This window comes from Ambystoma mexicanum, chromosome 6q (genome assembly GCF_040938575.1).
Source record: "Ambystoma mexicanum isolate Mex_15411 chromosome 6q, UKY_AmexF1_1, whole genome shotgun sequence".
Classification (NCBI taxonomy): domain Eukaryota; kingdom Metazoa; phylum Chordata; class Amphibia; order Caudata; family Ambystomatidae; genus Ambystoma; species Ambystoma mexicanum.
Genome location: NC_090937.1, coordinates 1,302,488,046 through 1,302,512,840, shown reverse-complemented (window position 1 = coordinate 1,302,512,840; position 24,795 = coordinate 1,302,488,046). Strand labels below are relative to the sequence as shown.

At 42.4% G+C, this 24,795-nt stretch overlaps 1 protein-coding gene across 2 annotated transcripts in view; it reads right to left on the bottom strand.

The window, feature by feature from the left end:
* The window catches only part of FAM184B (family with sequence similarity 184 member B), an 805,260-nt gene that overhangs the window by 433,425 nt on the left and 347,040 nt on the right, over positions 1–24,795 (bottom strand). The window lies entirely within an intron of this gene.

Below are 24,795 nucleotides of genomic sequence, written 5' to 3'. Positions count from 1 at the left end.
ACAGCAAGAAAGAATCATACAGACAAGAAACATGGCAGATGAAAGAGCAAAAAGGGCACAAGAATTCAGTGAATGGGCCAGAAAAGCAGAGAAGGTGTATGGGGCCAAATGGGTCCTGGACATCATGCAAAAGGAGGAGAGGGCAAAGGAAATATCGCCTTTGCTAATTGATGAATCCAGCGACAGCAAAGCAGAGGATGCAGTACCACAAGGACAGAAGAGGGGGAGAGAAGAGCCAAGAAGGACCCAAGATCAGACGGAGGCAGCCAGGAAGAAGAAAAGGAAAGAAAAAAATAAAGGTACTGTAAAAAGTGATGACAAAATTGGGAGGAAAATTGTTAATATGTTGAAAACCTGCATCACTGGTACGGGTAAGTCGCCCAGGACCAGTGACAGGGGGGGAGGAAAGCAAAAAAGGTACAGAGAGGAACAGGGGGATTCAACAACAGAAACAGAAAGCAGCAATGATGAGGAGCGGGACCACCTGAAGGCATGGGTGAAATGAAAAGGGGTAGTAAGCAGGGAGAAGCGGAAGGGCTCTGGGCTAGAGGGAGCAGGAAAAGGCACAGGGGGGATGGGACCAGTACCGGTAGATACCCCGGTCCCCACCCCAACGGTGCCCGGTCCACAAGGGGTCGCGCCGGGACCAAGTCCTCATGGGGTTCCACCCAACACACCAGTGGCACCCACAGTACCCACACCAATATCACTGGCAGGGAGCACCCCTCAAGGGGTGGGCTCAGCAGGGGTAAGTACCACAGCCACAGCAGGCAAGTAAGGAGGGCCAGCCATGACAAAATATGGCAGGCCAACAATGGGAAAGGATGCACAGGGTCGGTATATGAAAGCAATGGCATGGTACATAAATGGCAAGGTTAAAGAGAAAATCTGGAGAAAGGAGTTCATAGACATCTTTTTCCTGCTAGAACGCCAAAAGAGGGGGCTGAACGTGTCAGTAGAAGACATGAAAGAGGATGAGAAAGGGTTATTAAGGAGGGTGACAGTGGTGAAGAGTTTTGAAAACTGGGTAGCAGGTTTCCAAATAATGTCTACTATTATATTACAGAAATATCCAGAGGATGGGGTAGCATTAGTCACAAATCAGCAGAGGGTTTTGAAGGTGTACAAAGCATTCGGGGGGGATGCATGGAAAGAATACAACCACGAGTTTAGAAAAGAAATGGACTGCTTCCCGGACATAGGGTGGGATGAAGAAAACTTTAACCTGTACATATTTCACGTATTAAAAGAGAAATGGAACGCCAGGGAGCAGAGTTCAGGAGGGCAACGGAAAAAGCAATATTGGCAAAACGAATATAGAAGTGATTACAGGTATAATAACAGGAGGTAAGAAAAAAGCTATGACAGATCAAGGGATCAGAATTTTCGGAATAGAGAAGTTGGCAGAGCAGCATACCACCAACGGCCCAGGGGGGCGGCAGGGGTAATACTTGGTCACCAAGGGCAGAGTCAGCGCAATGCCGGAATTTCGAAAATGGAGTACCATGCAGCTGGGGTAGGAAGTGCAAATTTAGCCATAAATGCGAGAAATGTAAGGGAGACCATAGCAGCGCCAAGTGCACCAGGGCAACGACAAACAGCAATAGAATCAATGAGAAGCGGAACTAGGGGCTGGGGTGAGAAGGGGGCCACTCCAGAAAAGATTGAAAAAATTGAAAGTTGGCTCAGCGCATTTACAGACCAAAAAGCTGCCAATGTGATTAGAAGGGGTTTTCAGGAAGGTTTCAACATTCCGTTTACAGGACAGGGGTCACAGAACATCCCAAAAAACTTGAAGTCAGCTACGGAAAACAGAGGGATAGTGAGTGAAAAAATCAAGAAAGAAGTGGAGCTGGGAAGGATTGGGGGCCCTTACACATCCCTGCCATTTAAAGACTACATATGCTCACCTTTGGGGCTAGTCCCGAAAAAGGAAAAAGGGGAATTCAGACTTATTCCCGGGGAATTGGTAAATGATGGCATCCCACAAATGGAAGCAACCGTAACTTACTCTGATTTTCAAGAGGCAGTGGAAGTAATCAGGAAGGCAGGCAGAGGGGCATGGATGGCAAAGGCGGATATAAAATCAGCTTTTAGACTTTTACCTGTCAACAAGGAGTCACAGAAATGGCTGTGCATGCAATGGGAGGGAGAATATTTTATTGACAAATGCCTCCCCATTGGATGTGCCATCTTGTGTGCTTATTTTGAAAGAGTGAGCTCATTCATGCAGTGGGCACTCACCAAGGAGATGGAGGAGGCCAGGGTGGTCCATTACCTGGACGATTTTTTATTTGTAGGACCTCAAGGGACAAGTCTGTGCAATGCCACTTTAACCAAATTTGTAGAGCTGACAAATGAATGGGGTTTCCCGCTGGCAGGGGAGAAAACAATGGGCCCAACCGAGACAATACAGTTTTTGGGGATAGAAATTGACTCATGGGAGGGAGTATGCCGGATCCCAGAGGATAAAGTGGCAGACCTGTTGAAAACAATCAATGACCTAAGAGGGAGAAACAAAGCCACTGTGAAGGAATTACATGCATTAGCTGGAAAACTAAACTTTGCAGGAAGGGTCATACCACAAGGAAAAATGTTTCAAAGGAGCATTGAGATGAGTACAAGAGGGGCCAAGATGGGGCACCGCAGAGTCAGGATAGGAGGGGGTATCAAAAAGGACATGGAAGTATGGGGAGAATTCCTGAGGTCATTCAATGGGTCCGTGATTTGGCGTTCGCCGATCAATGAGGAGGAAAAAAGAATGTTGTTCACAGATGCAGCCAGAGGTTTTGGCTTTGGGACAATACTAGGAAAAGAGTGGTGCTCAGAGAAATGGCCAAGGTCATGGCAGGAGGCAGCGTGGACAAGAAATATCATGCTGCTGGAGCTTTTTCCAATTTGGGTAGCATTGTGCGCATGGGAAAAAGAGCTAAATAACAAGGAGATGGCAGTTTGGTCTGATAACATGGCAGCGGTGCATGTGTTAAACAAAGGGAGTGCATCATGCCCATTGGTACTGGAATTGATGAGAGCCATCACCCTAGAATGCCTGAAAAACAATTTATGCATAAGGGCAAGGCACATAGCTGGAGAAACAAATGTGGTGGCTGACGCACTGTCTCGTTTTCAGTGGGACAGGTTCAGGGAGCTGAGGCCGGACGCGTGAAAGGACAAAACGCCCACACCAAAAAAGGCATGGTTTCCACTGAAAGCGCTGGAGGAGAATGAACGGTTTACCACAAGGTTAACTCAAAAGAAAAGGAAAAGCCACAGGAAACAGGATGATTTATAGAAAAACTGGCCAGGAACGCCCTAACGTACAAAACGGGTAAGCAATACGGAAAGCATGTGAATAATGTATTGGTGGAAACGGGTGTACAAGATGTGGGTTACAACGGCCAAAATGTGTGAATTCTTGGAAGGGGCATTTGGCAAAGGGAAAAGGAAAAGCTGGGCAGCAGCACACTTAGCCGCAGTTGCATACACCGCAAAAATAGCCGGCGTAACGGATCCAACAAACAGCCCGCTAATAAAGTATGCGATGAAGGGTTGGGCAAGGTTGGAATGAAAGAAGCTGGATAGCAGGAGACCGCTGAATTTTGGGAAACTGGTGGTTCTGCTGAAAGTATTGCAAGGCACATGTAGCAGCGAATATGAGACAGCTCTATTTAGGGCAGCATTTGCCCTAGCATACTATGGGGCTTTCAGGATAGGGGAGCTAGTAGCCCGGAATACGATAACAGGGGATGGCCTGGCAAAAAGCGATGTTAGCATAGGGTCCAAAGGTATGTCTATACTATTGAGGAAATCCAAAACTGACCAGGCGGAAAAGGGGAGAGCAATAGACCTCAACTGCATCAGAGAGAAGGACCACTATCCTAGATGCATCACCCAAGCATTTCTAGGGATCCGCCCGGAGGTCGGCGGGCAATTGCTAATACACAGGGACGGCAACGCACTCAGCAGGTATCAGTTCCAGGCAGCATTAAAGAAAACAGTAGCCAAGGTAGGGTGAGATCCAGCAGAATTTGGGACCCACTCATTTAGGATAGGAGCAGCCATGTCAGCATGGGCAGGGAGCCTGGGAACAAAGGGTGTGAAAATAATTGGAGGGTGGAGGTCACAATGTTTCAAAAAATATGTAAGGGAGGAACTGATATGAACCTCTTTCCCCCCACATCAACAGATACGGGCCCCTACAAGTCGGAATGGATCGTGGGGCACACGTTCGTGACCCGGCCAGGCAGGTGGATTGAGGAGGTCAAGCAGGGACTCCATTTCAAGAAGACAATCACGTCCTGGTGGGGCCTCCCGGGGATGCACTGGGAGGACATTCACGTCAGGTTGTCTGACTTGATCGACTTCAGAGACCCGCCCGATTACCTGGTAATACACCTCGGGGGCAACGATCTGGTCAGCACGAATAGGGGAAGATTACAGAGAAACATTTGTGAGTCACTGCATGGCATAGCACACTGCTGGTGGAAAACTGAAATTTTCATGTCAGAAATGATACCACGTAGAATCTGGTACGGGGCACATCGGAGGCAGGCCGTCGAAACAGCAAGGAGAAAGCTAAACAAAGCAGTGGAGAAATATTGCAGGAGCACAGGCCTTCATTTTATAAAGCACAGGCTTTCACAAAACAACCCTGAGATGTTTCATCAAGACGGGGTGCACCTGTCTAGCAAAGGGATGGTGGTTTTTTCAGACAATATTTTCAGGGCCCTAGAGGAGCGGGGATGTAGGTAGAGGCGCTTTTGGGGGGGGGCCTGAGCGGCCGGGGCAACCCCCACTCAGGTGTGGCAGCACGTGTCCAGGAACAGATGCCCAAGGGTAACAAAGACTTGCTGAGGAGAAGGTTGGCATCTCCAACCCTGGACATGAAGTGCCCAAAAGCACATTGTTGTTATATAATTTTTGGTTGTGTATTTTCTGTAGAAAATAAATGCCTACGGCCTATAATTGTTCCACAACAAAACTGTCTGTAATTCATTCCATAGTTTAGGAGATAGGAAACAAGAGCAAAGGGAAGCCCACACTACACAGCCTATACAGCTCCCGCGGGTGCCGTAATACGAGGCGCGGGAGGTGACAGCAGCTGATCACGTTCTTTCCCTTAGGCACAGGATGGAAAAAGCGAATGTTCTGACCGGCCGTAGAAGTCACAGTACTATGCAGCTGAAGTCCGGATACAGCATACAGGTAAGCGTGTGCCTTTGGGCTCACGGAGTGCACACGAAGCACGGACGGGTCTCTAGGCGTGGCTTATAAAGGCAGCCACGCTCACAGACCAGAACGCGCTTCACAGTGCGGATTGGCACACAAGGGCCCATCTTAAAGGAACAGGAAGTGTTATCCCATTTGACTTGGCATCATATTAAAGGAACAGGAAGTGTTATTACATCTAACTGGGCATTAGGTCTTCCTTGGAGCAAAAGGTGGTAACTCACTCCTAACTCGCCAAGCCTCCACCCATATAGCTCCTGCCTGCCTTCCCCATCTGACACCATAACCTAGGATCGATAGGGGCTTGGACAAGGACCCTAGACCCATATTCATGACAAAACATTAACACAGATAGTCAAAATTCTAGTACGGGCATAAAGGCAAATATTATCCCCCTTTCTTGCTCCCTTCCTGTGATTGTTGGTTGTGTCTTCCAGCTAACAATGCCTTCCAAGTGCAGCAGTTTTTCAGATGCTCTTGTCATGAATTCTGGATTTTCCAATGGGTCGCAGTGGTTGCTGAGAGTTATGGTCTTACTGTTGTCCTTCCAAAAGTTTGTGGATGGCGGTCGTTATTTGCTGTAGAAAAGAGGACTGGCCTAAAACGGTAGACACTCATAAAAGGACTGCTTAATAGGGGAAGGTGAACAGGCAGGGATTCAAAGAAGGGGGTTATGGAATGGTAGTTTTTGTTTGCAACGAAACTGCAGTGATAAATAGAGACTTGAGTTTTCTGCATAATTCTCCCTGCCATGCTCTTAATAGAACCGTAGCTGTCTTTAGTAGGAATAACCAAAATTGCTGTCAGCTCTAGGGTATAGATATGGCAGTTTTAGTTCACTCCCTCCCAACAGCCACTCACCAGAAGGTTGTTTAGTTCAGTCCTCCAGCCATCCAGACATATATAAGTCGCCAAGGTGATCTGAGGTGAAGGTACAGATGAGAAAACTGTAAGCAATGAATACAAGCTGGCGCGATCAAACTCACTTCTTGCAGTCAAACTCACACTGATGTTATGAGATAAAAGAGCAACTTGTAGATCTGTTTGGACTACATTGCCCTACCTGGAGGAAGTCATTACATGCCAATATTAGCCAGACAGTGCCTGAGGGATGAGGAAGAGGAGATGAAAATTAGGCTGGATATTTTTCAGTAAACCAATAGATTGTGAATATTTAATCAAAGATATGAGAGTCCCAGGCATCTGCTAATTGACTGCCACAAACATGATAATAAAGAGGACACTACTAAGTACCCTACATCAAACCATGGGAGAAACAGCAAAAGCAAGAAATTGTTTAAGCAATGGTGGCAATGGTGGCAGGCACATCAATCGGCACTCAAACAATGGAATCACCATGTAAGATCATCAGTGATGCCTGACCCCTATTAGACTTGAAACATTGCTTTCATGCTGGAGCGAACGCACACAAAAATAATGATCTACTGAACGTTTTCTTTAAATGGGCAATAACACATTACAGTGCTTGGAAGCAAAAGTAAACCGACACCAAGCGCTAAATAAAAATAACATATGATTATTATTGTTCAGTTGCCCATGGTTCTACAGCATAGATGATTGTCAGTAGAAACAGACAGTATTCTCCCACTGCCTGCACAATGATAAACGGAGCACCTTAAAATACGGTTAAGATATCCCAAGGAACAAGACGGAGCTGCCCACTAACCCCCCATCCTATTTTCCTGTAGCATGGAGCCATTTGCAGAAAAGATTAGAAACAACGAGGCAACATCAAGGATAACATTGAGGAAAACCTTGCATGCATAGTCTTTCACAGATGACGTTATCCTTTTCCTGAAAGATCCAATCAAATCCTTAAGAAATGTAATGAAAGAGATTGAAACATTTGGGAGAGCATTGGGATTTAAGGTAAATGCAGATAAATCCAAGTTATTAAACCTGACGGTCCCAAAAGAACAACAAAAGAATTTGAAACAAGTGGCCCACTTTAAATGGACAGAAGAAGCGGTAACATATTTAGGAATATAGGAATTCAGAAAAACCTGCAACATACAAATGACACATACCTACTTAAATCTATACGTAGCAACCTCCGCAGATGGCAAACCTGTATATCTTGTGGGTGGATATACTCTCAGTGATAAAAAATAAATATTTTACAGAGACTCCTTTATATTTAAAAAAAGATTTCAAATAAGAAATCCTAAGAATGTTCTCAGAGGAGTTAAATCTGATATTGTGAAGTTCATTCATAAGGTCTCGGTCCAATCCAAGAGAAAATAAAAAGGTTCTAATGGATCAAGGGGGTCTCGCATGTACAGATATTGCCAAATATTACCTGCCCTCTCAGATTCGGGTGATTGCAGAATGGAACCAGGTAGAATCAGAGAAACATTGGATTTTTGCAGAGCAGACCATTACATTTGGAGTCAACCTTTGCTTGGTGACACATATACACACACAAACCAAATTTCGGCACCTACTACTTGAACAACACACACATACAAATGCAAACACCCAAATTAAAAAATAAATTACCTACACCGCAGTTCACTATATCCCAAGTATCCAAAGGCCCCCACATCGGTCAGTTCCTCTCTCTCAAACTCCTTGAATAAACCCCATGTTAGAATTACTAGCACTGTCAATGACTGATCTCCTCTGAGTCTCATAAACCACCACTCTAGAACTTGGTAACAGGATAACACCACCACATTGCCAAAGTGTACATAAACTGCACTTGGCAGAGCACATTACAACTGTTGTGTTAAATTGCATTTTTGTTTTATTTTGCTCCCGTTGTGCTAAGATGTATAGGGTAATACTGCACATGGTAAGGCTAAAACCATGTATAGTGACACTTGTCCTGAATGTTTCTTATTTTTGTTGCAGTCAATGTGTGCTCAGGTTGACAGCCCATTTTAAAATAAAACAAAAGTGTATGTCCATTTATAGTTGAAAAGAGGCACCAAGGTTGCCTTGTCAGGGAACAACCAATACGACTGCAAAGGTACCACACAACTGACTGTCCAATGGTCATCATGTGTCACTTATTTAAGTCGATATCTAGTGACATCATTAAAGCAGATGCACATGTGAGAGGAAGTGCAGGAATCTCAAAGCTGTAAGAAGATGCCAGTATAAATTATACTATGATCTCTGCTACTACCGTTCAATCAGTGACCAATAACTGATTTATCAAAGACATTGGGGGTCATTGCGAGGTTGGAGGTAACCATGCTGCAATTTGCAGCATGGTTACCTCCTTACTGGGTACCGGGTACCGGGTTCCTCAAATGAGAATTTACCGGGCCATTCCAAACTTGCAGGACCCGGTAATTCCTCATTCGAGGACCCAGACCCGGTACATCCCCATTCCCAATCGAGCCCCCATATGGCTCAATGGGAATGGGGAGGGAGCTAACAAAGGCCCGTTAATAACTGGCCCGTTGTTAAATCCCTGGTCTGCTAGCGGGACCCGCTAAGGGCACCTGGTTTTACCAAGCGCCCTTTGCGGATCCCGCAAGCAGTTGCGTAATAGGCCGGTAAGGGGTTAACGGCGCTGGCACCATTACTGGCGCCGTAAACCCCTTACCGCCCAGCTCGTAATGACCCCCATTGTATCGACTGTCACAACCTGGAAATTGTCACTCTCCCCCTGAAGGCCACCTTGAGGGATCCAATACATCCTGGACCTTTATAAGTCCATTACCAAACTTCATCTTGTCTGTAATTGAGAACATTGTAGTAGAGCAATAAAAGGAAACAGATAGATTTACACCTATGTCTTTGTCTCACAGAGTCAGGCTCAATCTCCAACATGGTTGTGAGAATTCCCTACTTTCTGTATGGGGTGACCTTGGAAACATGAGGAGGGACCCTGTGCCATGATGATTTTTCTAGATATGTCCACACTTTTGGATGTAGGGTGCATGCTCTGCTACTGGAGAGGTGACAATGGGTGTCTCATACTTACTGTGTTATCCAAGAGTTGAAAACCTTTTTTCAATAACAAACAAGGATCTCAGACCACACTCTCTGGAAACCTTTAACATGTACATTCTCCATCATCCGGGTCTTTAGCCTGAATTGCGTTTCTCATACTTATGACAAGCAGATTTACCAAAACACAAGCACTGTGTGTTTGTATTTTTTACCCTTTAAGATTTCAGCCCATCTGCAGGGAACTGCAACAGGAATTGTACACACTTCACTACTCTCACTCTACATGCCCTATTTGTAACTTTGCCCAACTAACCATCCTCATGTGGTTAAAGATGCTGCATAAATACCATGTGAAAGGAAGAGTTCTATGCTCCTTAGGGAGTGCTTTATTCCTAACTAGACAGTGAAGACGACACAGTTTCAAGACTAATGGAGCCCTGTTGCAGGTGTTCGTCACGAAAGCAGGCCTTTGGACATACATGCAGAGCCTGTGCACGGTCTCCATTCAGATAAAGTGTAATTTTAACACTGCCCTCCCTTTACTAAGAGTCAGGTTGAATGTTTCAGGACCGCTGTGGCACCTCATGGGGGCTCTCTGCTAGAGGCACCATTGTCAGCCACCTAGAAATTACTTATTGCAGAAAGAGACATGCCTGGATGCAGAGAATGGTTCATACTGTCACTTCCCCTCCCTAAACTGCTCAACTCCCTGCAGAGTTATTTCATGTCGTCACCTGTTTGATCATGAATTTTACCATGCAAAATTCACCACCACTAATCATTTTGTCACCTCTTTCCACCTCCCATGGGAGACAAAAGACACAATAACAAAAATATTGAACAAATAAGATAATTAGCACATGAGCAACAAGGTGCAATGTGGCATCATCCATACAAAAGATGCTGTTCTCCGCCACCGCTTAACTCTATAGGCAAGCCATTATCCTGGCAAAATCCACTTTATACAACACTAAAATTGCCAATGCCAAATCCAAAACATGCGAGGTCTGCACCATCTTAAGAGAGCTTGAAGCCCCAGCAGCCCTCCTTCCACTATCTCTACAAAACGCCATATTGGACAACACTGATACCCTACACAAGAAAATTAGCTACGAACGATCAGTACTTAAGATACCCCCAACTGCCTCCTGCCACTTGTTGGGCATCTGAGGCCTTTGGCCAAACATTATGCTTCAAAATTATCTCTGAGCAGGAGGTCGCTATCACCCTCAAGAGCCTGAAACACTTGAGATGTAAAAGTGACATTTGTCCAGCCACCATCATCAAAGAATGCTCTGAAAAATTGGCCCCCTTCATTACTAAATTTATCAACGTCTCCTTTGCCTCCGGCCTCGTCCCTTCAAGCCCCAAGGAAGCTTGGGTACTACCACTGCTAAAAAAAACTCACTAGGCCCAGCTGCGCCTAACAACTACCGACTGATCACGACTGTCCTTTTTCTCCTGAAAATACTAGATAGAGCGGCATACATCCAAATTCAGTTTTTTTGGAGACCAACCGCCTCTTGGCAACTTGAACAATTGGGCTTCCCGCGAGGTCACGGAACGGAATCTGCCCTACTCAACCTGATGAACCAACTCGATGGGATCAGAGACAAAGGGAAACCTGCACACCTCCTTCTCCTTGATCTCTCGGCTGCATTTGACCTGGTTGGCCACCAGATCCTATGCCACCATCTCCCCACCACAGCCAGCTTCTTTCCAGAAGCCAGTAACTGGGGTGCCTCCTTTCTGGAAGGCAGAACCATCAGGGTGTTCGAGAACGCAGAGAACTCCAGTGCACGATGTGCACCGATCTCGTGCGGAGTGTCCCAAGGGTTGTGTGTTTCCCCGACCCTATATAACGTATTCACCAAACCCCTGTTTGACCTACTAAACTCGATCTGCATTTATTACACTAATTATGCCAATGACACCCCAATCCTCCTCCCCTCTCTGGCAACCACTCTGAAGACACTCAGACCATAAACACAGCATGCTCAACAATCCAGGCCTGGACGCCACCCGCCGACTCTGTCTGAACGACGATAAGACAGAGATCCTCCTTGTGGGCCCTTCTTCAGTGATTAAGAAGCTCAAAGCCCAATATGCCTCCTTCAATATTGAGGTCACGTAGATCGTGGTATCCTCCTTAGTGAAGACATCGGGAGTGTACCTTGAGGACACCCTCTCGCTCACCCACCAAGTGAACGCCATTGCCTCCTCTGCTGCCTACAAAACTAAATTGATTAACGCACCTAGAGCCTTCCTATCTCAAGACAGTTGCCTCACAATTGCCCAAGCTGTTATCGGGGGAAAACAACTGTTGCAACACACATTTTGCAGGCACATTGGCACAGAACATACAAAAGATGCAGGTAATCCAAAACAACGCCTTCCGAGCTGCCCTGAATATCTCCAAACGGGAGCACACCACAGCTGTTAGAAGAGAGGGTCACTGGCTATTTATTAGAGGAAGAATCATTTTCAAAACGTTATCTATTACACAAAGATATCTATCCAACCATGTCTCACCGTGCTTGGCACACAAACTCACTAGAGCCCATTCGGCCAGGCCTCTGAGATCGGCCTATTCGCACAGACTTGTCCAGCCAGTAATCAAACGGTTCAAAGCAGGAGGAGCACGCTTTCCCACCTTTGCAGCAAATCGGTGGAACTCACTCCCGACTGCCTTGAGAGCTGAACTATCATGCTGGGCTTTAAGAAGGGCCTTGAAAATGTGCCTGTTCACTTAATGTCACGGGAAAATGCCAAATGTTCTGTCCTCTGCGTCAACATTGTTTACATGTAACTGGTTATGTAATAGCGCCTTGACTCCTCTGGGTTTAGCGCTCTTTATAAATAAAACAAAATACATTAATAAATATGACAGGTCTGTCCTCTGCACCTCTTGAACCTTTCTCTAGTCTACAACCTTGTCATGCCCCCTCTGAAAGGAACTGCACACAAAATAACTGCTATTCACAATAATGTCTGTCTTCTGTTTATCTGCAAATCACTGCACGGCACACTTCAACTCCCCTCCACCATCTTTTAGAGATAATACTAGTATCCCCGAAAAGCTAAATAATGACACTGCTCTCCATTGATACACATGCTTACTTGGTGGTCCAGTCTTGGGCAAGCCTATATGTGACATGCCACCCAAGTCGTGCCACAGCCACCTAACTGCCTAACCATTGCAATCAATCAACCCCACCGTGTTGGCCGGGAAAACGACAATGTTTGATGCCCTATCTGATCATGGTTACAGTCCTCTGTAACACTTTCATCTTGCCTAGGCTCTCAATGGTGCCATATCCTCAATACACTCTGACAACTCGGCCTGAGCCTACTGCCCCAGGCATCTTGTTCCACCCTATACTAACTTGTAACACTGTGGTAGTCAGCCCTTGGCAGTCTTGCCCACCTGCTCTGAATCGCTCACCTCCTAACGCCACCTTCACCCAATATCGGCACCACCTGCATTTTGTATGGACTATGGCACCTTTGACAACCCCTTCAGGTCCGGCCTTCTGGATAGACCTAATTCAGCCTACTTCCATACCCCAGGTTGCCTGTGGTCCAGTAGATCACCACTAGTATTCATACGAAAACCTTGAGCTTCTCTGCCGTGCATATGATGCCTCTACAGCCCGTCTGCACCCTAGATCCCGCCCCTCACTGTTAATGTCCCTGTGCAGGCTCTTAATCTAATGGAAATGTTACTAAGCATGGAAAATAATATATGTATGTGTCCCCTGTCACCACTAGAAAACCGTTCGATTCTGTGCATTTAACCTTTTCCCACAGCATTTTCACTAAACTGTAATACTCTTCACATTTCACAAAACCGTTATGTAACACCGATTTTGCGTTTCCTGTTTTCCCAACTGTGGTAAGGTTGCCATTTTTATTTAGATGAGCATACCTAATTTATGGGTACCTGCTCAATGTGTAGATAGATGTTTGCTTTCTGAAATAAAAAATAGCAATACGTATACCTTCTTTTGTGCCCTACTCTGCTACATTATACTGTGCCTATATTGTATTTCTATTTTGCCTGAAATCTTTTTCATAAAACTGTTCTCAAAACCTTGCATTTTGTAAAGGGGATCTTTGTTATTAAACTTCACAAACTTTATTGATTTATGTCTTAATGTCTTTAGTAAAAAGCTGTGCGAAAGTTATCTTTTTTGTCTTACTTTATTTTAAGAAAGTGTTACATGATAGGCCTTATTGCGAGTCTGACTGTAAATAGGAGGACAATCCAACAATTTACCGGAAAACTCGTTTACCGGTACTGCCACTCGGTCCAGTGGTATTACTACAAAATTAAGAGCGGTGCTAGGGAGGTGTAAATGCCCATTTTTGATGTCCATAGACTCCATGGGGAGTTTTGGTGGATTTACCATGAGCAGTAATACCACAGGGTAAATCCACCGCTTCTCAACATTACCTGCAAACTCGGTGCAGTAATTGTGGCAGTAATTATATTGCCACCTAAAAAAGTGTTGATATCAGATATGTGCCATTTTTTTACAGCACTACCAAACTCGTAATGAGACACAATTCATTTATTTTGGGTTTTTCTCCCAGAAATGTTTATAAAACAGCTCTAGGATGGTGGATTAGTTAAATAAATGTTTCACTAAGTCATAATATGTTAACTGGTTCAGAAATAATAACATAATATCTGTGGAGGAAAAAAAACAATTCTATGACTTTTATGATGTCTTTGTTGTATGCCTGACTTATGTACATGGACATTCTTATTTACTTTACATACATGTTTCATGTTAGTTCAAATTCACGTTTTTTCGAACATATTTCATTTAATATTTTCTTCCCGCTCCTCTTCCCACTACATTTTATTTTGATATAACTTAACCTATTTTGCCATACATTTTTTCCACATAAATTGTTTCTAAATTTTGTAAAACGTTTTGTTTGATGAATCTATGGAATGCATTTTTATATTACAGCCTGTATTAGCGGCCGTGTAGTTATGGTTAAGATGCTCAATCCATAGGAGAGCACTTTTCGGGCAGCTTATAACTTTGGCGCTATTCGACGAATGCTCACCAAACTTTGCAAATAAAAGTATATGGCCACCTCCGAATGATTATGCAAAGTTTGGTGCGGTTTGGTCAAGGGGTGGGGGGCAAAGTTGTAAGAGGGGTATCAAAACCTTTGAAATCCTCATAGACATAATGGGAAAAGAAATGTGCTCAAGCACACAGCCCAAACCGCAGGATGGATTCCCCCCAATTTGCGCGAGAAGCAGCAGTTTAGTCCCAAAAGCTTGATTTTGCACATTTGGTGTAAATCCGTCCAGTATTTATTTTTTAAATGGCTAAAGAGGAGGTAAACAAAATTAGTGATATCTGCGTCCGGTCAGCGGACTCACTTCCTGATTTGGTGTCCGCGGACTATTGTCGATCAATCAGAGAGCCGTGTGATGTTCGTGGACATCATACGCTCCTGCTGATTGGTCAATTAAAAATGTGAGGTGCGTCAAAACTTTTGAAATGTACGCCATGTTGGATCCACAAAATGCACCTGTAGTCCGCGGACATTGCAGTATAAAGATATTATAAAACACAACATAACGCTTGTCAAACTAATGAAACAATATCTGGGGAGTTGAGGGGTAATGAGGATGGGATGGGATATGGCCATAATAAGCCATAAAAAGCCATATATCGTTTTTTATTTTCCATCTCCGATGTCCGCAAACATCTCAGATGTTCGGGGACATGCCTGTGATGTTCGTGAACATCTCAGATGTTGAGGGACATCCATGCATATTTCTGCATTATTGGGTCAGTGAAAAGCAGTTTTTGGATGTCTTATAACTTTGGTGCGACTCAATGAAACTACATGAAATTGTGCAATATCATTCTAGACCCGACCCTGAATGGTTCTGGTGCTGTTTCGCCAAGAAGGGGGTCCCAAAATATTTAAAAGGCTTATAAATTTGGTGCCGTTTGATGAATTTCAAGAGGCGGCAAATTAGATGGCTTATAACTTTGTTGCTGTTTGACAAATCTGCACAAACATTAGCAGAATTATGATAGAATCGTTGTGCAAAGTCTGAATGGATTCTGTCAAGTGGGGGCTAAGTTATGTAATTATGTATTTTATGTACATTTTGACACTTTTCAAAAAATCAAACATGGACGGATTTGCAGCAAACTCGTGCAAGGAGCATTGGCCAGGAACTGAAAGCATAGTTTCACATATGTGTCCATGTTTTATTTTTTAAAAAGTGTCATGATGTAGGTACAAAAAATAGTGATATACCTTTGGTGACTGAGGTATAGCCTGTGGCCATGGCCAGTGGCCATATTGACTGAATCATGGCCAAAGGCCATGGCCCGGGCAATCTGGCTACTGGCCATGACCACGAGGGACCGGCACTGGGGTTAAAGTGGGCATGGCCACCAGGGACTGGATATGTGGTAAAGTTTTTTCGAAATCGGGATAGGTTTGGATGAGAAAAAAAATATGCTTGTGGCTACAGCCCAAAGTGCTGGACTGGATTGCAGCAAACATGCGCGAGGAGCATAAACAAGGACCTCAAAGCATGGTTTTGCAAATCTGTCCTGTGTTTTATTTTTTCCAAAGTGTCACAATGGAAGTGCAAAAAATAGTGATGTAACTTTAGTGCCTGGGTAATGGACCTGGCCCTGAGCAAGAACAAATGTGTACTGTGGTTTGCTTATTGGGGCATGCAGCATGGTGGAAGCCCTAGGTTTGAATGGGAACAAATATTCTGCTTGCGGTTACAGCCTGATGTGCTGGAATGGATTACAACATCAGCAAGGACCTGAAAGCATGCTTTTTCAAATGTGTCCTGTGTTGTTTTCCAAAGTGTCAAAATGTAAGTACAACAAATAGTGATATAACTTTGGTGCCTGGACAGTGGGCTTTGCCCTCGGCAAGGACAAATGCCTACTCTGATTAACTTATTGGGGCTTGCGGCATGGCCTAAACTCTAGGTTTAAATGGGAAACAAAATTCTGCATGTGGCTGCAGCCCGATGTGCTAGATGGGATTGCAGCAAATATGCGTGAGGTACATCCGCAAGGACCTGAAATCATGATTTTGCAAATCTGTCCCGTGTTTTACTTTTTTGAAATTGTCAAAATGTAAGTTCAAAAAATAGTGATGTAACTTTGCTGCCTCAGCAGTGGGCTTGGCCCTCGGCAAGGACAAATTTGTACTCCAATTTGCTTATTGGGGAATGTGCATGGCCGAAGACCATGCCCCATGGATTGTGGAGACTGGCCATGGTCTAAAAGCCATGAGTACTGCCCATTGGTAACATTATGAGGGTATAGTGGACACTGAACTAGGATGCAGTGTAGTTTCAGTGGATAACACAAGTGGTTTGGTGGGGCCGGGGTCATAGTAGAGCCTCATGCCCTAGGAAATTCAACCTTGACTTGCATCCCCAGCATGCGCTGGTGATAACGACACACATCAGTATGCAATGCCAAAATATGTTTGTTAAAGGAGGTTTATAGTTCTTTCATGTGAAAGGAGGAATTATTAATAACTTGTGTGGGAGTGCTCTTTAAAAGGGGGTTGCCAGGGGTATGCAGTCATATTAACGAATTATGAAACAAAGAATGAATTTTTATACGAACCCAAAACCTTTATAAAAAAAGAACACATTTAAAAAAATTTACCTATGTGTTTGGGAATGGGAACAGTAGTTTTTGGGGTGGGGAAAATTATTAAAAAAGAAAAAAAGGTGGGCTCGGGGGGTGGGGACCCCCCAAAAACATCCAAAAAATGTGTATTTTAATAGATGTTTTTGGTTAGTTCCAAATTTATTCTTTGTTTCATAATTCGATGAAATCACATGTAACCATTGGTAGGGTAATGTCCATAGTGACAAGGTCTATGCTGTCAACTCTTCAGCAGAAGCCAGCATGGTATCGCTGGCCTGCGGTGAGCCACAACAGAGAAGGTCTCACAACCACCGATATTACCCAATGTCCTCACCCCCAGAGACACTCCAACATCTCTTGAGTGCACAGCAGCTTGAGATCACACCTTATCTCTCTCCTAAGCGCTGAGTCCACCGCTTATGATGTTGTCACTGCACTGCTGTTACAATCCACAGTAGCACACCAAATGCCACTATAACTGCCCTGTGCCTTCTTTTATTGTGGCTTCATCTATTCCTTCATTGTACATAATGTCTTCACCTCATCACACTTATAACTAGACAATGTCTGCATGTTGTGACGCCGTCGTTTATCAGAGAGACAATCCTTGCATGGTTTGTGGGCTTAGTGGTACATTTTAGTAAATATTGGTTATATGGTTGTTTCAGGACATAACTTCTCTGTTTGCTATTCAATATGGCATTTGACACAATGGGTTTTACATTTGCCGAGCCTCTTTTCAAACCTTTGTTTCACAAAGTACTTGACGTCAATTTCAGTTTGAGGTTTCTTATCCATTATTCAGTGGCTACCTGTTATCATAGACTTACAGACTGAGAGAACATGTCCTCAAATGTAAAGTCATAAGCATGTGCTGCATGCCACTAGCAAGAAAACTAAAACAACAAACCATGTTGATGAAATGTATTGTGTGTCTTGATAGGAATTCACATGTGAAACTTCCAAAACGTAGAGAGAGGTTTTGTCCTCAAGCCACCTTCATGTTGAATGATTGGTTCAAATCAATTCCATTTAAACAAAAACTTGAGAACATTCAGGAAATCAAGAAGGACAGGCGGTGGGTGACCATCTCGTTTTGCACCCATCTTGAACTGTTAAGTTTTCAGAAAGTAATATTTTATTTCGAAGTTTGAATATGACACAACGGAAACTCTAAGGATAGAGCATAAAAGTAGGACACCACAAGAAGTAGAAGTATGAATTTGTCCCTGACGTTAACAAAGATGCCTGCCAAGATAAAGCGACTGTCAGATGGAAAAGATCAGCAGATGCAGCTGCTGGTGATATGAAATCAAAAATAGGGAACATGCTATACTCTGCCATATCACAACTGGAGTACTTAAAGAGCTCATGGGTGGAGCGACAGCTTGGTTATGATTTTTATCATCTGAAATAATGGGGAAAATTACTTGTTAAGATCATTTTAGGAAATAGATACACTCTTGTCCTAAAGCAGTGACTGCACTGAGATTAAGCTAAATGTGATTCTGATAAGTATATGAAATTGGAATTTATTTTCCAGGTTAATGTTATTTTGTGATAAAGGAAAAAAAGAACACTTATATACAAAGTAAGGTGGATATTTCTCCCTCCTTGAGAAACAGTATTCCTCAAGTTTACAAAACTTCTATTAAATCAAATTTTACAGTATATGAGAAAATGTACAATTAATCACAAGCAGCTATGGAAACTTTATCAAAAAACAAAACGGCATACATGTGTTTTGCATTCGCTAAGTCTAATATCACAACTGTAGGTGCAAGTTTCTTCAAGGCTTATCAATTAAGTGACCTTAATGCAAAAAGAAGGTACAAAGAAAAACCAAAATGTAATAAGTTAATAGTGTTGTAAAAATAACACAGTATCAGAAATCACAAAATACTCTCTGTTAAAGGTATTATGAATACCTTGCATATACATTGTATCTCAAGTATGCATTAGTTAGTTTGTTTCCTTAAATTAATTTGTTGCAAAGTTTATTTTGTGTTTGTTATCAATTGGTCCAGTATTCCTGGGTATGAGGAAAGCATATAAAACATCACGCTAAATTGAATATGCATTTTTTGGAAGTTGACTAGATTGGTTTGTAGATATGTTAAACATAATTTATGTGTTTAAAAGTTTTTAAAGATTCTTACCTTGTTATGTTGATTAATTTGAATTAAGAATGTGATAGTGTTCACTCCTCTCTGTTTCTTTATTTTAGCCATTAGGTATTTTAGTTTAAAATATCTGAAAGTATACACATTCAAAATGACTATCCTGGGGTTTAGTATAACTACTGATTCAGCAGTTTTTTTTTTAAGTAAATTGTTAAAATCCTTACATGTTTTGAGTACTTACCATTCAGGTAATTTCTGTAGGACTATGGACCTGTAAATTCCTTCTTCTACTGTGCACTTTCGGTGTTCTTACTAGCTTAGGTGCCATTTTGGTTATGTATTTGTATGTACGTTATGGAGAGTTGATGTACAAAGTGGACTAATGTTTGCTCAAAACTGCCTTTTACTTAAGCGGGCACCATTATAAACATGTGTGTCATATTTAATTGTGTATAAGATGAACAACAATTTCCCCAGTTTCTGCAGCGACTATCAATAAAGCTCCCTTATGTTAACCATACATTAGTCATTTTGCTATTAGTTTTAAATTATTTGCTTGACTCATATAGTTTAAAATGTATGGTAAACTTGAATTATGTTTATTGTTTGTCTTTGTACCCGTATTACCCATTTTCGCACACTATCTCTTCCAATAATTTAATAGCTCCATTCATTGAAGAATATTATAAATGTAGGTATTTCAGTTGGAAGAACTAGTGCTAACATGTATTTACGCTATAACGCACATTCTATGCTGGTCCTGCTTAATTTTAATTACATGACGATCTGGGATGGTTGTCAAATATAATTGATAATGTGTTTACCACCACATTTCCTAAAATAATAACAATGAATCTCTAGCAATTACATACTTAATTTGCAAACACAATTGCCATTGCCAGTGATATAGTTTTCCTGATAGCCTATTCAGCTACAGAATTGCAGTACATAGCATATTTTGGTGTGTTACCACATAAAGAAATATTAAGCATTGTTAAAAAAAAAAAAAACAGTTCATGACCCTGGTTTAGCCTCTATCAATTTTTCTAAAATAGAACATTTATTTAGCTTCCTTCTTGCGTAGTTGGTTTCACGCATTACCTCTGCATTCTCCCATAGCTATTTTTCCGACCCCTGCAAACCTCAGAGCCTTATTTTTTTTCATTTGTTTGATTTTGCTAATGTGATGCCAGTGGGCTTCTCAAATCACCTGTAGTGAGTGCTCTTAGGTGTTCATACATTCTAGTACACAGTTGCCAGATGGTACTACCCACATAGAATATGATGTGAATATATATATATATATATATATATATATATATATATATATATATATATATATATATTTATTTATATTTATATATATATATATAGTTAAAGTGACGTTATGGTTATGTTGCACTAATAAAAACCTATGTAATTCACACTGTAAAAACGTTGTTAAACAGACGTTATGGTTAATTTGCACTAATAAAAAGCTATGAAATTCAAATAAAAACGCTGTTAAAAGGGACGTTATGGTTACAATTAAAACCGAAAAACCCTTGAAATTCGCCAGTTATGGTAAGCTAAGCAACCATAACTCACGCCACCACTGTGCTCTGCTAAGACTAACACCCAGGACATCAAAGATGATATCACAAGTGCCGAGTCTCGCTGTAGGAAGGAAAATCCTTTTCCAAGATGGCCACCATGGAAAGGGAAGGCAGGGCTCCGTACAGTGCTCCGTACACAGCCCCTCTTCCCTTTGTATGGCGGCCTGCAGAAGGCAAAGAGAGAACCCTATGACCATGTTAATCTTCCACACACCAACTGCCATTTAACAATCTTTTACACATTTTTTCCATCTACATTTCCCTTACTTATCCCAGAAAGTTGTATACAATGTTCCTATAATTGCACATATGCATTGTGCAGTAAGAGAAGTACATACATAGAAGGGGCAGTACGGATGGGCAACTGCTCATGAGAAACCAGGAGGTAAATACCAAGGTATGCCAAGGTGGGACACCACTGGGTAACTACTGGAGCAGAGGAGCCCCAAGGGTGGGATGCATCTTAACCTAAACATCCTTTTAACAACGTTTTTTCTGTCAATTTAATAGATTTTTATAAGTGAAAATGTTTCGTGATGTTACATCACTGTATATAAGTTATAAGTAATTCCTCTTTTCACATATACGTAAAGCTCCTTTTAAGAAACATCTTTTTTGCAACACATACTTATGTCGGTCATTATCAGCAGCGCATGCTGGGGATGGAAATCATCATTCCATTACCTACGGCATAAGGTTCCACCATGACCCCAGCCGAACCAAACTACCCCTATTATTCACTCCACCTACACTGCATACTAGTTCAATGTCCACTGTACCATAATAATTTAACCATTGGCCAGTGCTCATGGTTCGCAGCCATGGCCAGTCTCCAAATCCATGGGGCATAGGCTTCGGCCATGCCGCATTCCCCAATAAGCAAATCAGAGTAATTTGCGTTTGCCGAGGGCCAGGCCACTACCCAGACACCAAATGTATATGACTAGTTTTTCTACTTACATTCTTACACTTTGGAAAAATAAAACACAAGACATATTTCCAAAAACATGCCTGCAGGTCCTTGCTTATGCTTGTCGTGCAAGTTTGTTGTAATCTACTCCACCACTTCAGGCTGTAATCGCAATTAGGATATTTTTTCCCATTCAAACCTACTGCTTCGGCCATGTCGCATGCCCCAATAAGCAAATTGCAGCACGCACTTGTCCTTGCTGACGGCCAGGCCCATTGCCCAGACACCAAAGTTATATCACTGTGTTGTGTACTTACTATTTCTACTTATTAAAAAAAGACAGGATATTTTTGTAAAACCATGCTTTCCAGTTCTTGCTGATCCTCCTCGTGCATATTTGCTGCAATCCCATCCAGCACTTCAACCTGTACCCACGAGTACATTTTTTTCTCCCTATCCCAATTTTGAAAAACTTTACCACGTATCCGGTCCCTGGTGGACATGGCCAGTAGCCAGAATGTCCGTGTCATGACCTTAGTTGTTTCATAACTGGTCGAATTACATCTAGCGGTTTTCGCTGTGGTTTTCGCTGTGGGCTGGAGCACGACCATCTTACTTTTACAAATGATAACCTGCTTTACATTGTACGTGTTTCCAAACTGGTCAACCCGATTCGCTGGCTTAAGATAATTTTGGTCAGTAAAAATGTGGTATGCAAAAAGGAACTGACAGTATTATCTTTCGAAATAAACCTATATAAATCACCTTGAGCAAAACTGATACAGATTTGTTTATCTGCAATTAAGTGAAATTTGGAATGAACGTGGTTAGTTCAAAAGTGACAAGCGTCTTTTGCTCTCCAAATTTTACTCAGACATTTCACTGCACATGCCAGTAAGATAACATTTCTAGGCTTTTTGCCAAGAATGTCTGCAATGCCGGAGGACAGCACTGGTCCCAGGAAGACTCAGTGGCCACCACATTTAGCAGAGAAGCCCACCCGGCACTCAGGACCATAATGCCCAAACAAGAAAAAAGGGAAAATATGGCAAGAAAAGGAAAAGATAGAAGAGGCAGGCGTGGGAAGGCATGCGGTGCAGGAAGAGGGTAAGGTTGAGAATGCAAGATCAAGAACTAAATAAAATGGATGGATTGAGGGGAACATGCTGATTTTGAATGACAATGGCTAGGAATAGACCCACACTAGAAAATAATGGTTGTTGTTTGTACTTGAAATAATTTTCAATACTTTGATTAATAAAGTATTCTGGAAATCTAAATGCTACTTTTTTCACTGTATTCTCAAAATTGGAAAACAGAAAACATCAGGAATGAAGATGTGCCCTGCATGCTTGAATTCATTATTGTGTTGTATTAAATTGTTCTATTTAAAAGGTTGTTGCAACGCAATTACCTGGTGTATTGATGGAGTAATGCGCTGCCAGGGCCACATGTGCCCAGCAGTTATCGGGAACACGACTGTGTGGATGTCTGGGGCATAAAGACTGGCTATTGCAAGAAAATTCAAGAAGCAATATTTGCCGTTGCAAGAACATCGATGTGAAACTTGCTGTTTACGGAACCCCGGAAAGACCTGGGGGATGCTTGGCATTATTTATTTTTTTATTTTTTTCTTTATTTGATTTATTTGTAATTAAACAACTTTTCAAATACAAAACATTTTGCAAACATTTAGTTCATTAAAACAGTTAATATTCTCTAAAAGGAAGGAAAAATATAAAAATAAAATCGAAAGGAAAATGATTGTGATAAGATGAAACAAACCTAGCACTATGAAGTAAATAAGGACAGAAATTAGTAATTTCATTATTCTTTCACTAGAGTTTGATTTCCACTGGTAAAATACAATCCAAAAACTGTGTTATAGCTTTCATAAGTGCTAGTCTATCTGTTGAAAATAACAACCGCCAAATTTCATCATCATTTTTGTCATCATACATACAAACCAAGTTCTTGAAGTATATCATTCTCTGTGAAAGTAATTTTGGACACCTTATTAGATGTTGCAGCGTTTCTTTAACCGTAATTATTTGACAAAAACGACAATAATTCAGGTTTGATGGAATTTTCATTTGACGTGTTAGAATTTCTCGTGTATGCCACAGATTTAGCCTAAACCTTAGAAACTTTTGCCTCAGTGTTTTGGAAGGGCATTTTAGCAGGTAGAAAGTCATGGGCCGCAACTTTTTGTGACCAAACCAGTTAGTGTCAAAATCTTTGTAGGTCATACAGATGGAATGATTTTGAATCCAGTCCCACTGATACAATTTCACCTTAGCTCGAGAAGGATTCTGGAGTAATAGAGTCAGAGTTATGTCAGCTTTAGCCATGGTTTCTAGGACATTTACACGCCATTTCTTTGGGAAATTGTTCTTTGAAGTTATAAGGTGATGGGCTGTTGAGCTTAGAATGTTGTTGTCCTCAAGGCCCAATATACACGAATGAAAGAAATTACACATGCGCCAGCTTAAGCGAGCTGCCATTGACACTAAACCCAGTTCATGTCGAATTATTGGCAACGGAATGGAATTGGGTAAATGCAAAATTGTTTTCCAAAAACAGCCTTCAAGAGTATTCCATACTTTTGTATGCGTGTTTAATTTTGATTCTGCTCCATATAGCATTATACATGCTTGGCATTATACGTATATAGAGGTAATTCAACTGCCTATTTATTGGCAGAAACAAAAGACGTATAGGCAGGGAATGTTGACATTTCTGTCCTTTTTGGAGGTAATTAGGATTCCTCTTGCGGGGGGCAGTGGTGGGGGCACAGTAGGATGCCAGCTCTGCATACTTCCTGTTGCTGGGCAATCAAATACAGACCACATGTAAGTTAACTCCTGCTAATACAGCAGCTGCTACATTCTATTACATCCTAAACTTGTCCGGTTGTCTTTCCTTAGTGGCCAGATAGGAATACTTTTGTGGGTAGAGGTTCGGTCGTGGGAGGGAGGAGCAGCTGGGAATTAAATCAAAAAGGTCAGAGGAGGGGCGCCGAGTACGCGAGTGCTCCGAGGCTCTGACCTTCCCTGGGAAAAGCCATCTGCACTAAAACTCCCTAAAACTTCAACGGTCTTCCCAAAAATCTACCCACCAGCATCCCCTGGGAAAATCAAGTCAGCTCTCCTGGGTGAGAGCGTGGCAAATTGTGGGCTGTCACCTCTAAGGATTCCATGCCGAGCTGCATCCTTTGCTACCTTAAGACCTGCAGCCTGCCCCAATCATTTTCAGTAACTTGCCGAGAAGGTCAATATTAAAATCAAGGTGTCCGCCTAATGTTGCCCCACCATACACGACAAACAGTATTT